Source organism: Triticum urartu, chromosome 6A (assembly GCF_056163025.1).
Source record: "Triticum urartu cultivar PI428250 chromosome 6A, HENAU_Tu73, whole genome shotgun sequence".
In the NCBI taxonomy this organism is placed as follows: Eukaryota; Viridiplantae; Streptophyta; class Magnoliopsida; order Poales; family Poaceae; genus Triticum; species Triticum urartu.
In genome coordinates, this window is record NC_141878.1 from 256,842,663 (window position 1) to 256,856,384 (window position 13,722).

Genomic DNA, 13,722 nt, shown 5'->3' on the forward strand with positions numbered 1-13,722 from the left:
AAGACTCTCAAAATAATATAAGTGAAGCATGATAGATCAATAGTTTCTATAAAATAAAACCACCACCGTGCTCTAAAAAGGTATAAGTGAAGCACTAGATCAAAATTTATCTAGCTCAAAAGATATAAGTGAAGCACATAGAGTATTCTAATAAATTCCGATGTGTCTCTCCAAAAGGTGTGTGCAGCAAGGATGATTGTGGTAAACTAAAAGGCAAAGACTCAAATCATACAAGACGCTCCAAGCAAAACACATATCATGTGGTGAATAAAAATATAGCCTCAAGTAAAGTTACCGATAGACGAAGACGAAAGAGGGGATGCCTTCCGGGGCATACCCAAGCTTAGGCTTTTGGTTGTCCTTGAATTTTACCTTGGGGTGCCTTGGGCATCCCCAAGATTAGGCTCTTTCCACTCCTTGTTCCAAAATCCATCAAATCTTTACCCAAAAACTTGAAAACTTCACAAAACAAAACTCAACAGAAAATCTCATGAGCTCCGTTAGTATAAGAAAGCAAACCACCACCTTAAGGTACTGTAATGAACTCATTTTTTATTTATATTGGTGTTAAACCTACTGTATTCCAACTTCTCTATGGTTCATACCCCCTGATACTAGCCATAGATTCATCAAAATAAGAAAACAACACACGAAAAAACAGAATCTGTCAAAAACAGAACAGTCTGTAGTAATATGTAGGTTTCGAATACTTCTGTAACTCCAAAAATCCTGAGAAATTACGATGTCCTAAATAATTTTTATACTGATCTACTGCAGTTGGAATTGGTATTTATCGCTATCTGGTAAAAACGGAAATTATTCTCGTGAGTGCATACTTTCTGTTTTTTTCAGCAAGATCAAATAACTGTTGGGGAACGTAGCAGAATTTAAAATTTTCTACGCATCACCAAGATCAATCTATGGAGTCATCTAGCAATGAGGGAGAGGGGAGTGCATCTACATACCCTTGTAGATCGCGAGCGGAAGCGTTCAAGAGAACGGGATTGATGGAGTCATACTCGTCGTGATCCAAATCACCGATGACCTAGCGCCGAACGGACGGCACCTCCGTGTTCAACACACGTACGGTTGGGAAGACGTCTCCTCCTTCTTAATCCAGCAAGGGGGAAGGAGAGGTTGATGGAGATCCAGCAGCATGACGGCATAGTGGTGGAAACAGCGGTGATCTCGGCAGGGCTTCGCCAAACTCAACGAGAGGGAGAGGTGTCACGGGAGGGAGAGGGAGGCGCCAGGGGCTAGGGTGAGGCTGCCCTCCCTCCCCCCCCCCACCACTATATATAGGACCCCTAGGGGGGCACCGGCCCTAGGAGATCCAATCTCCAAGGGGGGCGGTGGCCAAGGGGGGTGGCTTGCCCCCCAAGCCAAGTGGGGCGCCCCCCACCCCTAGGGTTTCCAACCCTAGGCGCAGGGGGAGGCCCAAGGGGGGGCGCACCAGCCCATCAGGGGCTGGTTCCCCTCCCACTTCAGCCCATGGGGCCCTACGGGATAGGTGGCCCCACCCGATGGACCCCCGGGACCCTTCCGGTGGTCCCGGTACAATACCGGTGACCCCCGAAACTTTCCTGATGGCCGAAACTGGACTTCCTATATATAATTCTTCACCTCCGGACCATTCCGGAACTCCTCGTGACATCCGGGACTCCGAACAACTTTCGGGTTACTGCATACTAATATCTCTACAACCCTAGCGTCACCGAACCTTAAGTGTGTAGACCCTACGGGTTCGGGAGACACGCAGACATGACCGAGATGACTCTCCGGACAATAACCAACAGCGGGATCTGGATACCCATGTTGGCTCCCACATGCTCCTCGATGATCTCATCGGATGAACCATGATGTCGAGGATTCAATCAATCCCGTATACAATTCCCTTTGTCAATCGGTACGTTACTCGCCCGAGACTCGATCGTCGGTATCCCAATACCTCGTTCAATCTCGTTACCGGCAAGTCACTTTACTCGTACCGTAATGCATGATCCCGTGATCAACCACTTGGTCACATTGAGCTCATTATGATGATGCATTACCGAGTGGGCCCAGAGATACCTCTCCATCATACGGAGTGACAAATCCCAGTCTTGATTTGTGCCAACCCAACAGGCACTTTCGGAGATACCCGTAGTGCACCTTTATAGTCACCCAGTTACGTTGTGACGTTTGGCACACCCAAAGTACTCCTACGGTATCCGGGAGTTGCACAATCTCATGGTCTAAGGAAATGATACTTGACATTCGGAAAAAGCTCTAGCAAACGAACTACACTATCTTTGAGCTATGCTTAGGATTGGGTCTTGTCCATCACATCATTCTCCTAATGATGTGATCCCGTTATCAATGACATCTAATGTCCATAGTCAGGAAACCATGACTATCTTTTGATCAACGAGCTAGTCAACTAGAGGCTCACTAGGGACGTGTTGTGGTCTATGTATTCACACATGTATTACGATTTCCGGATAACACAATTATAGCATGAACAATAGACAATTATCATGAACAAGGAAATATAATAATAACCATTTTATTATTGCCTCTAGGGCATATTTCCAACAGTCTCCCACTTGCACTAGAGTCAATAATCTAGTTACATTGTGATGAATCGAACACCCATAGAGTTCTGGTGTTGATCATGTTTTGCTCTAGGGAGAGGTTTAGTCAACGGATCTGCTACATTCAGGTTCGTATGTATTTTACAAATATCTATGTCTCCATTTTGAACACTTTCACGAACGGAATTGAAGCGACGCTTCACATGTAGCTCCAGTGAAACCTGGGCTCCTTGGCAAGGGCAATAGCTCCAGTGTTGTCACAGAAGAGAGTCATCGGGCCCGACGCATTAGGAATGACTCCTAGGTTGGTAATGAACTCCTTCACCCAGATTGCTTCTTGTGCTGCCTCCGAGGCTGCCATGTACTCCGCTTCACATGTAGATCCCGCCACAACGCTTTGCTTGCAACTGCACCAGCTTACTGCCCCACCATTCAAAATATACACGTATCCGGTTTGTGACTTAGAGTCATCCAGATCTGTGTCGAAGCTAGTATCGACGTAACCCTTTACGACGAGCTCTTTGTCACCTCCATAAACGAGAAACATATCCTTAGTCCTCTTCAGGTACTTCAGGATATTCTTGACCGTTGTCCAGTGTTCCATGCCGGGATTACTTTGGTACCTTCCTACCAAACTTACGGCAAGGTTTACATCAGGTCTGGTACACAGCATAGCATACATGATAGACCCTATGGCCGAGGCATAGGGGACAACACTCATCTTTTCTCTATCTTCTGCCGTGGTCGGGCATTGAGCCGTGCTCAATCTCGTACCTTGCAACACAGGCAAGAACCCCTTCTTTGACTGATCCATATTGAACTTCTTCAATATCTTGTCAAGGTATGTACTCTCTGAAAGACCAATGAGGCGTCTCGATCTATCTCTATAGATCTTGATGCCTAATATGTAAGCAGCTTCTCCAAGATCCTTCATTGAAAAACACTTGTTCAAGTAGGCCTTTATGCTTTCCAAGAATTCTATATCATTTCCCATCAACAGTATGTCATCCACATACAATATGAGAAATGCTACAGAGCTCCCACTCACTTTCTTGTAAATGCAGGCTTCTCCATAAGTCTGTGTAAACCCAAACGCTTTGATCATCTCATCAAAACGAATGTTCCAACTCCGAGATGCTTGCACCAGCCCATAGATCGAGCGTTGGAGCTTGCACACCTTGTCAGCATTCTTAGGATCGACAAAACCTTCCGGCTGCATCATATACAATTCTTCCTTAAGGAAACCATTAAGGAATGCCGTTTTGACGTCCATTTGCCATATCTCATAATCATAGAATGCGGCAATTGCTAACATGATTCGGACGGACTTCAGCTTTGCTATGGGTGAGAAAGTCTCATCGTAGTCAACCCCTTGAACTTGTCGATAACCCTTAGCGACAAGCCGAGCTTTATAGATGGTTACATTACCATCGTGTCTGTCTTCTTCTTAAAGATCCATTTATTTTCTATGGCTCGCCGATCATCGGGCAAGTCAGTCAAAGTCCATACTTCGTTTTCATACATGGATCCTATCTCGGATTTCATGGCTTCCAGCCATTTGTCGGAATCTGGGCCCGCCATCACTTCCTCATAGTTCGAAGGTTCACCGTTGTCTAACAACATGATTTACAAGACAGGGTTGTCGTACCACTCTGGTGCGGAACGTGTCCTTGTGGACCTACGAAGTTCAGTAGCAACTTGATCTGAAGTTTCATGATCATCATCATTAGCTTCCTCTCTAGTCGGTGCAGGCACCTCAGGAACATTTTCTTGAGTTGCGCCACTTTCCGGTTCAAGAGGTAATACTTCATCAAGTTCTACTTTCCTCCCACTTACTTCTTTCGAGAGAAACTCTTTCTATAAAAAGGATCCATTCTTGGCAACAAAGATCTTGCCTTCGGATCTGAGGTAGAAGGTATACCCAATAGTTTCTTTAGGGTATCCTATGAAGACGCATTTTTCCAACTTGGGTTCGAGCTTTTCAGGTTGAAGTTTCTTGACATAAGCATCGCATCCCCAAACTTTTAGAAATGACAGCTTAGGTTTCTTCCCAAACCATAATTCATACGGTGTCCTCTCAATGGATTTCGACAGAGCCCTATTTAAAGTGAATGCGGTAGTCTCTAAAGCATAGCCCCAAAATGACAGCGGTAGATCGGTAAGAGACATCATAGATCGCACCATATCCAATAGAGTGCGATTACGACGTTCGGACACACCATTACGCTGAGGTGTTCCAGGCGGCGTGAGTTGTGAAACTATTCCACATTTCCTTAAGTGTGTGCCAAATTCGTGACTCAAGTATTCTCCCCCACAATCTGATCGCAAGAACTTGATTTTTCTGTCACGTTGATTCTCAACCTCACTCTGAAATTCCTTGAACTTTTCAAAGGTCTCAGACTTGTGTTTCATTAAGTAGACATACCCATATCTACTCAAGTCATCAGTGAGGGTGAGAACATAATGATAGCCACCGCGAGCCTCAACACTCATTGGACCGCACACATCAGTATGTATGATTTCCAATAAGTTGGTTGCTCGCTCCATTGTTCCTGAGAATGGAGTCTTGGTCATTTTACCCATGAGGCATGGTTCGCATGTGTCAAATGATTCGTAATCAAGAGACTCCAAAAGTCCATCTGCATGGAGCTTCTTCATGCATTTGACACCTATGTGACCAAGGCGGCAGTGCCACAAGTATGTGGGACTATCATTATCAACCTTACATCTTTTGGTATTCACACTATGAATATGTGTAACATTACGCTCCAGATTCATTAAGAATAAACCATTCACCAGCGGAGCATGATCATAAAACATATCTCTCATATAAATAGAACAACCATTATTCTCGGATTTAAATGAGTAGCCATCTCGAATTAAACGAGATCCTGATACAATGTTCATGCTCAAAGCTGGCACTAAATAACAATTATTGAGGTTTAAAACTAATCACGTAGGTAAATGTAGAGGTAGCGTGCCGGCGGCGATCACATCGACCTTGGAACCATTCCCGACGCGCATCGTCACCTCGTCCTTCACCAGTCTCCGCTTATTCCGCAGCTCCTGCTTTGAGTTACAAATGTGAGCAACCGCACCGGTATCAAATACCCAGGAGCTACTATGAGTACTGGTAAGGTACACATCAATTACATGTATATCACATATACCTTTAGTTTTGCCGGCCTTCTTGTCCGCTAAGTATTTGGGGCAGTTCCGCTTCCAGTGACCACTTCCCTTGCAATAAAAACACTCAGTCTCGGGCTTGGGTCCATTCTTTGGCTTCTTCCTGGCAGCTTGCTTATCGGGCACGGCAACCCCCTTGCCGTCCTTCTTGAAGTTCTTCTTACCCTTGCCTTTCTTAAACTTAGTGGTTTTATTCACCATCAACACTTGATGTTCCTTTTTAATCTCCACCTCCGCTGATTTCAGCATTGAATATACCTCAGGAATGGTCTTTTCCATCCCCTGCATATTGAAGTTCATCACAAAGCTCTTGTAGATCGGTGGAAGCGACTGAAGGATTCTGTCAATAACCGCGTCATCCGGGAGATTAACTCCCAGCTGAGTCAAGCGGTTGTGCAACCCAGACATTTTGAGTATGTGCTCACTGACATAACTATTTTCCTCCATCTTACAACTGAAGAACTTGTCGGAGACTTCATATCTCTCGACCCGGGCATGAGCTTGGAAAACCATTTTCAGCTCTTCGAACATCTCATATGCTCCGTGTTGCTCAAAACGCTTTTGGAGCCCCGGTTCTAAGCTGTAAAGCATGCCGCATTGAACGAGGGAGTAATCATCAGCACGTGACTGCCAAGCGTTCATAACGTCTTGGTTCTCTGGGATGGGTGCATCACCTAACGGTGCTTCTAGGACATAATCTTTCTTGGCAGCTATGAGGATGATCCTCAGGTTCCGGACCCAGTCTGTATAGTTGCTGCCATCATCTTTCAGCATGGTTTTCTCTAGGAACACGTTGAAGTTGAGAGCAACATTAGCGTGGGCCATTTGATCTACAAGACACATTGTAAAGATTTTAGACTAAGTTCATGATAATTAAGTTCATCTAATCAAATTATTCAATGAACTCCCACTCAGATAGACGTCCCTCCAGTCATCTAAGTGAAACATGATCCGAGTCAACTAGGTCGTGTCCGATCATCACGTGAGACGGACTAGTCAACATCGGTGAACATCTTCATGTTGATCGTATATACGACTCATGCTCGACCTTTCGGTCTTCCGTGTTCCGAGGCCATGTCTGTACATGCTAGGCTCGTCAAGTCAACCTAAGTGTATTGCATGTGTAAATCTGGCTTACACCCATTGTATTCGAACGTTAGAATCTATCACACCCGATCATCATGTGGTGCTTCGAAACAACGAACCTTCGCAACGGTGCACAGTTAGGGGGAACACTTTCTTGAAATTATTACAAGGGATCATCTTATTTAAGCTACCGTCGTTCTAAGCAAATAAGATGTAAAACATGATAAACATCACATGCAATCAAATAGTGACATGATATGGCCAATATCATTTGCTCCTTTTGATCTCCATCTTCGGGGCGCCATGATCATCGTCGTCACCGGCATGACACCATGATCTCCATCATCGTGTCTTCATGAAGTTGGCTCGTCATCTATTACTTCTACTACTATGGCTAATGGTTTAGCATTAAAGTAAAGTAATTACATGACATTTATGTCGACACGCGGGTCATAAATAAATTAAGACAACTCCTATGGCTCCTGCCGGTTGTCATACTCATCGACATGCAAGTCGTGATTCCTATTACAAGAACATGATCAATCTCATGCATCACATATATCATTCATCACATCCTTTTGGCCATATCACATCACATGGCACATGCTGCAAAAACAAGTTAGACATCCTCTAATTGTTGTTGCAAGTTTTTACGTGGCTGCTATAGGTTTCTAGCAAGAATGTTTCTTACCTATGCCAAAACCACAACGTATTATGCCAATTTCTATTTACCCTTCATAAGGACCCTTTTCATCGAATCCGATCCGACTAAAGTGGGAGAGACAGACACCCGCTAGCCACCTTATGCAACTAGTGCATGTCAGTCGGTGGAACCAGTCTCACGTAAGTGTACGTGTAAGGTCAGTCCGGGCCGCTTCATCCCACGATGCCGCCGAATCAAGATAAGACTAGTAACGGCAAGTAAATTGACAATATCAACGCCCATAACTGCTTTGTGTTCTACTCGTGCATAGAAACTACGCATAGACCTGGCTCATGATGCCACTGATAGGGAACGTAGCAGAATTTAAAATTTTCTACGCATCACCAAGATCAATCTATGGAGTCATCTAGCAACGAGGGAGATGGGAGTGCATCTACATACCCTTGTAGATCGCGAGTGGAAGATGATGAGGACATCAATACCATTGTTACACCCACAGCCCCTACTCTTACATATACTGGACCAATTACTAGAGCTCGCGCACGCCAATTAAATTACCAGGTACTTTCGTTTCTTGGTAATGATTCTAATGTTCATGAGATTATGATGCTGCCTAAATTAGATACATTTGTTTTGCTTTCAAATGAAGGGCCTAGCTTGGAGAAGGATGAACATTGGAGCAAGAACACGCATGGAGCTGATGGCATGCGCAAGGGGATCAAGAACGGAGTTACAAGTGATGATTTCAGGACTTTGAAGCCGCCATAAGGAGTGCATGAAGCCATGGACGAAATATACAAGATGCCACTTCATAATATTCGTCCATAGGCTATTCTAGGTGCTGCGTCACCTTATTAATGGGCCAGGCCCATGTAATTTCGAAATACTTAAGTATAGGCTATTTTTAGAGTCCGTATGTGTGGGGAAACAAGAGTTAGGGTTGGTTTCGGACCCCACCCTCAAGGGCCACGAAATTCCCCTCTCTTCCTCCATATATACAGCCCTTAGGGCGTCGTTTAGACTTTGGGTTTTGTTTAGATTAAAAGTTCGCCATAGCTGCAACTTCTCATACTTCGTTTGTGTCCAACGACCAGACCAAGACGTCACAGAACCCCACCTTGATCAATAAAGCTTTCATCTTATATTCGCAATATCCAGATTGCAATCTCAGTTTCTTGCTTATTCTTCGTTTGCTCGCAGGAAACAGGCCCTCGTGGTCAGGTTGATCGTGCTCCGGCGTGGTCCATAACCCCTCGGAAGTTGGTTTAGCGATTGCTAAGGCGCGACGTCTCGCACGTTCGTAGTCGGATCGTCAAGGTCGACTCCCACAGGAAACGATAGCCACCATCTCATCGAAACATCGGGACACCTTTGCCTCTATCAAGTGGTATCAGATTTCCAGGGTGCTCGGTGAGATTTTTACAGTTTTTCGTAGATTAGATCGAGTCTGTTCTTCATACCTACAGTCCACGAAAAAGCCACAAAATTAGGGTTAGTTCATCATATCCGAACCAATCTGAGCCTTTGCATAATCTTTTTAGGGTTTTTGCTTTGTTGAATTTGCGGTTGCATCGTCGTGTCAAGTTGCTGGTCTTAGAGTCTAGTCTTTTAGAGTTTCGAGTTCTGGTCATAAGTTGTCACGCCGCCGCCGCACCATCATCATCGCCCATCTACCACCATTGCTTATCCGCCACCGTTCTGAATCTGTATCCATATACCACCACCAATCCGTATCCATATACCACCACCAATCTGTATCCATATACCACCACCAATCTGTAACCATATATCCACCACTAATCCGAGTTCTTCTCATATTAGGTTTGTTCTTGAGATCAATCTCAATTCCGATTCGTGTTTCCTTGCCTGCGTAGGTCTCGGAAAAAAAAAGTCTGGAGACCCCCGAGCAGTTTTTAGGCCAAAATTTTCACGGGCAAAAATATTTTTTCCCTATCCTATTTTTAGGTTTTTCTGAGTCTTTTGAGCCACGTGCCATCATAGTGATTTTTTGTCGCACTTTTTCGTCGTCGTTGCCCTGATTTCCAAAAAAAAAGTGAATTTTTTTTCGTGCCCATCCTATCAGTTTGACGAGGGAAGAGTTTTGAGACACTCGCCATTATAGTAAATTTTCGCAAAAAAAAAGAGGAGCGCAAAAAAAAGCGAAAATAAAAAGTTCCAGAGTGTGCTTTTCCCTTATTTACGTGCAGCGCCGTGATTTTGTTAGTGTTCTAGGCTCGCGTCTCTAGCACGGTCTAGCCTAGGACCAGCACAGTACCGTCGTTGAGCATTTATTCAACTTTGCATCTCTGAATTGATTATTGCTGACCCTTTTTGCTACCATACTATAAGCCTTCCCAGCTCCACATACCTCTACGTCGTGCGTTTGACTCTCCCTGGCAATCGCTCTATCCAAGCTTTTGAGAGTTTTGACTACAACGGTTGCCGATCACCGCCTGCTGCTGGGTAAGAACTGGTAAGAATTTGAGATTTGCTTGACGGATTTGTGACACCCGCCACCACCACCTCTTGTTACTATTCTGTAGGATCATATTCTTGTGTGTTTTCTATTGTTGCTAACCATGGCAGGATCACAAGCCGACGAGACTGACTGGGAGAACATGACGAATCAGGAGTTGCATGATAAATTTCAGCAAATGATGAATGGACAGGTGCAGGATGTGCTAAACAGATTTGAAGAGGCCATGGAGAAGATATATGACATGGAGAAGACGTTCGAAACAAAGCTCGATAACAGGTTTAATGAATTGCTCGCGCGTCTTCCACCACCACCACCGGCTGCACCTAACGCACCTCTACAACAACAACGACGACGACTACCTACACATCGTGAAACAGCCCTCCGCCGAGCGAGCCGTCTCCCTCTTGCACCTGGCCAAACTGTTGGTGCTGCTGTTGCTACTTCTGTGGCTCCTGCTGCTGATGCGGAGGAGGATGATTTTGCTGGCGATTACGAGGATGAGGTTGATCAAAATCAGAACTACGTGCCACCACCAGCACAGCAACCATCAGGTCGTCCACATGCAAATAATGGCAATGGTAGGGCTCACCCTCAGGTACGAGATCATGACCATCTCCCTAAACTAAAATTGAATATTCCACCATTTGAGGGTAGATATGTTCCTGATATATATCTTACTTGGGAGTTAGAAACTGAACAACGATTTACATGTTTACAATATCCCGAGGAGAGACGTGTTCCTGCTGCTGTTTGTGCATTCACTAGTTTTGCATGTGTTTGGTGGTCTGAGCGTTGTAGATTATATCCCATTCCTGCTACTTGGGCTGCTTTGAAAACTGCTATGCGTACTCGTTGGGTTCCACCATATTATCAACGTGAATTACTTCAAAAATTGCAGCGCTTAAGACAGGGAAAAAATTCTGTAGAAGAATATTATCAGGAATTACAAACTGGCATGATTAGATGTGGTATTGTTGAGGAGAATGAAGCTATGCTTGCACGTTTTATGGGTGGATTAAATAGAGAGATTCAGACGATTCTAGAGTATAAGGAGTATACTAATATCACTCGTTTATTCCATCTTGCTTGTAAAGCTGAACGTGAAGTGCAGGATCGACAGGCATTGGCGCGGACTAACTTTTCTGCAGGTCGACCTTCTTCATGGACACCACGTGCATCATCTACTTCCACACGTTCTGCTACACCGGCGCTTCCGTCGGCTGCCACCTCCAACCGTGATACAATAAAGTAGGCACAATCACCACTATCTGCCAAGAGCACACCTTCTGGGCCTGCAAAGAGCTCTTCTTCATCCATGGCATCAACAGGGCAAACACATGATATTATTTGTCGACGTTGCAAGGGTGGAGGTCACTATGCGAGAGAATGCCCATCTAAGCGTGTGATGATTGTTACTGAGGATGGTGGGTATGAGTCCGCTAGTGACTATGATGAGGAGACTTTGGCTCTTATTACACGTGACGAACACGGTGGCGACGATTCTGATCATGAGACGCAATACATGGCTCCTGACGATGCTGACAGGTATGAATGTTTAGTTGCTCAACGTGTTTTGAGTGTGCAGGTTACACAAGCTGAGCAAAATCAGAGGCATAATTTGTTCCATACAAAGGGAGTTATGAAGGAACGTTCTGTTCGCGTGATCATAGATGGAGGGAGTTGCAACAACTTGGCTAGCATCGAGATGGTGGAGAAGCTATCTCTCACCACAAGACCACATCCACATCCTTACTACATCCAATGGTTCAACAACAGCGGCAAGGTTAAGGTAACACGTACTGTTCGTGTGCATTTTAGTATCTCTACATATGTTGATTATGTTGATTGTGATGTGGTACCTATGCAAGCATGTTCCTTATTACTTGGTAGACCATGGCAATTTGATAAAAATTCTATTCACCATGGTAGAAACAATCAGTATACTCTTGTTCATAAGGATAAAAATATTACTTTGCTTCCTACGACTCCTGATTCCATTTTGAAAGATGATATTAATAGAGCTAATAAAGCAAAAGAGGAGAACACTAAGAGTGAAAATCAGATTGTGGCAAAAGAATTTGAGCAACAAATGCAGCCTAATAATAATAATAAACAATCTAGTGTTGCTTCTGAAATTAAATTGAAAAGTGCATGTTTACTTGCCACCAAATCTGATATTGATGATCTAGATTTTAGCAAATCTGTTTGCTATGCTTTTGTGTGCAAAGAGGCATTATTTTCATTCGAGGACGTGCCTTCCTCTTTGCCTCCTGCTGTCACTAACATTTTGCAGGAGTTCGCCGACGTCTTTCCACAAGACGTGCCACCGGGATTACCACCTATTCGCGGGATTGAGCATCAAATTGACTTAATTCCCCGTGCATCATTACCCAACCGTGCACCATACCGTACCAATCCAGAGGAGACGAAGGAGATTATGCGTCAAGTACAAGAACTGCTCGACAAAGGTTATATACGCGAATCCCTTAGTCCTTGTGCTGTTCCTATCATTTTAGTGCCGAAAAAGGATGGTACGTCGCGTATGTGCGTTGATTGTAGAGGCATTAATAATATTACTATTCGTTATCGTCATCCTATTCCTAGGCTAGATGATATGCTTGATGAATTGAGTGGCTCTACAATATTCTCCAAAGTTGATTTGCGTAGTGGTTACCATCAAATTCGTATGAAATTGGGAGATGAATGGAAAACAGCATTTAAAACTAAGTTTGGATTATATGAGTGGTTAGTCATGCCTTTTGGGTTAACTAATGCACCTAGTACTTTCATGAGGTTAATGAACGAAGTTTTACGTGCTTTCATTGGACGATTTTTGGTAGTTTACTTTGATGACATATTGATTTATAGCAAATCTTTGGAGGAACATTTGGAACATTTACGTGTTGTTTTTATTGCTCTACGTGATGCACGTTTGTTTGGTAACCTTGGAAAGTGCACCTTTTGCACCGACCAAGTATCTTTTCTTGGCTATGTTGTTACTCCACAGGGAATTGAAGTTGATAAAGCCAAGATTGAAGCTATTGAGAGTTGGCCGCAGCCCAAAACGGTCACACAAGTGAGGAGTTTCCTTGGCCTCGCTGGTTTCTATAGGCGTTTTGTGAGAGATTTCAGCACCATTGCTGCACCTCTCAACGAGCTTACAAAGAAGGATGTACCTTTTGTTTGGGGTACCGCACAGGAAGAAGCCTTCACGGTATTGAAAGATAAGTTGACACATGCTCCTTTACTCCAACTTCCTAATTTCAATAAGACTTTTGAGCTTGAATGTGATGCTAGTGGAATTGGATTAGGAGGTGTGTTATTACAAGATGGAAAACCTGTTGCATACTTTTCTGAAAAATTGAGTGGGCCTAGTCTGAACTATTCTACTTATGATAAAGAATTATATGCTCTTGTTCGGACCTTAGAAACATGGCAACATTATTTATGGCCCAAGGAATTTGTTATACATTCTGATCATGAATCTTTGAAACACATTAAAAGTCAAGAAAAACTGAACCGTCGACATGCTAAATGGGTTGAATTCATTGAGACTTTCCCTTATGTGATTAAACACAAGAAGGGTAAAGAAAATGTTATTGCTGATGCCTTGTCTCGTCGTTATACTATGCTTTCACAACTTGACTTTAAAATATTTGGTTTGGAGACCATCAAGGATCAATATGTTAATGATGCTGAATTTAAAGATGTATTGCAGAATTGTAAGGAAGGGA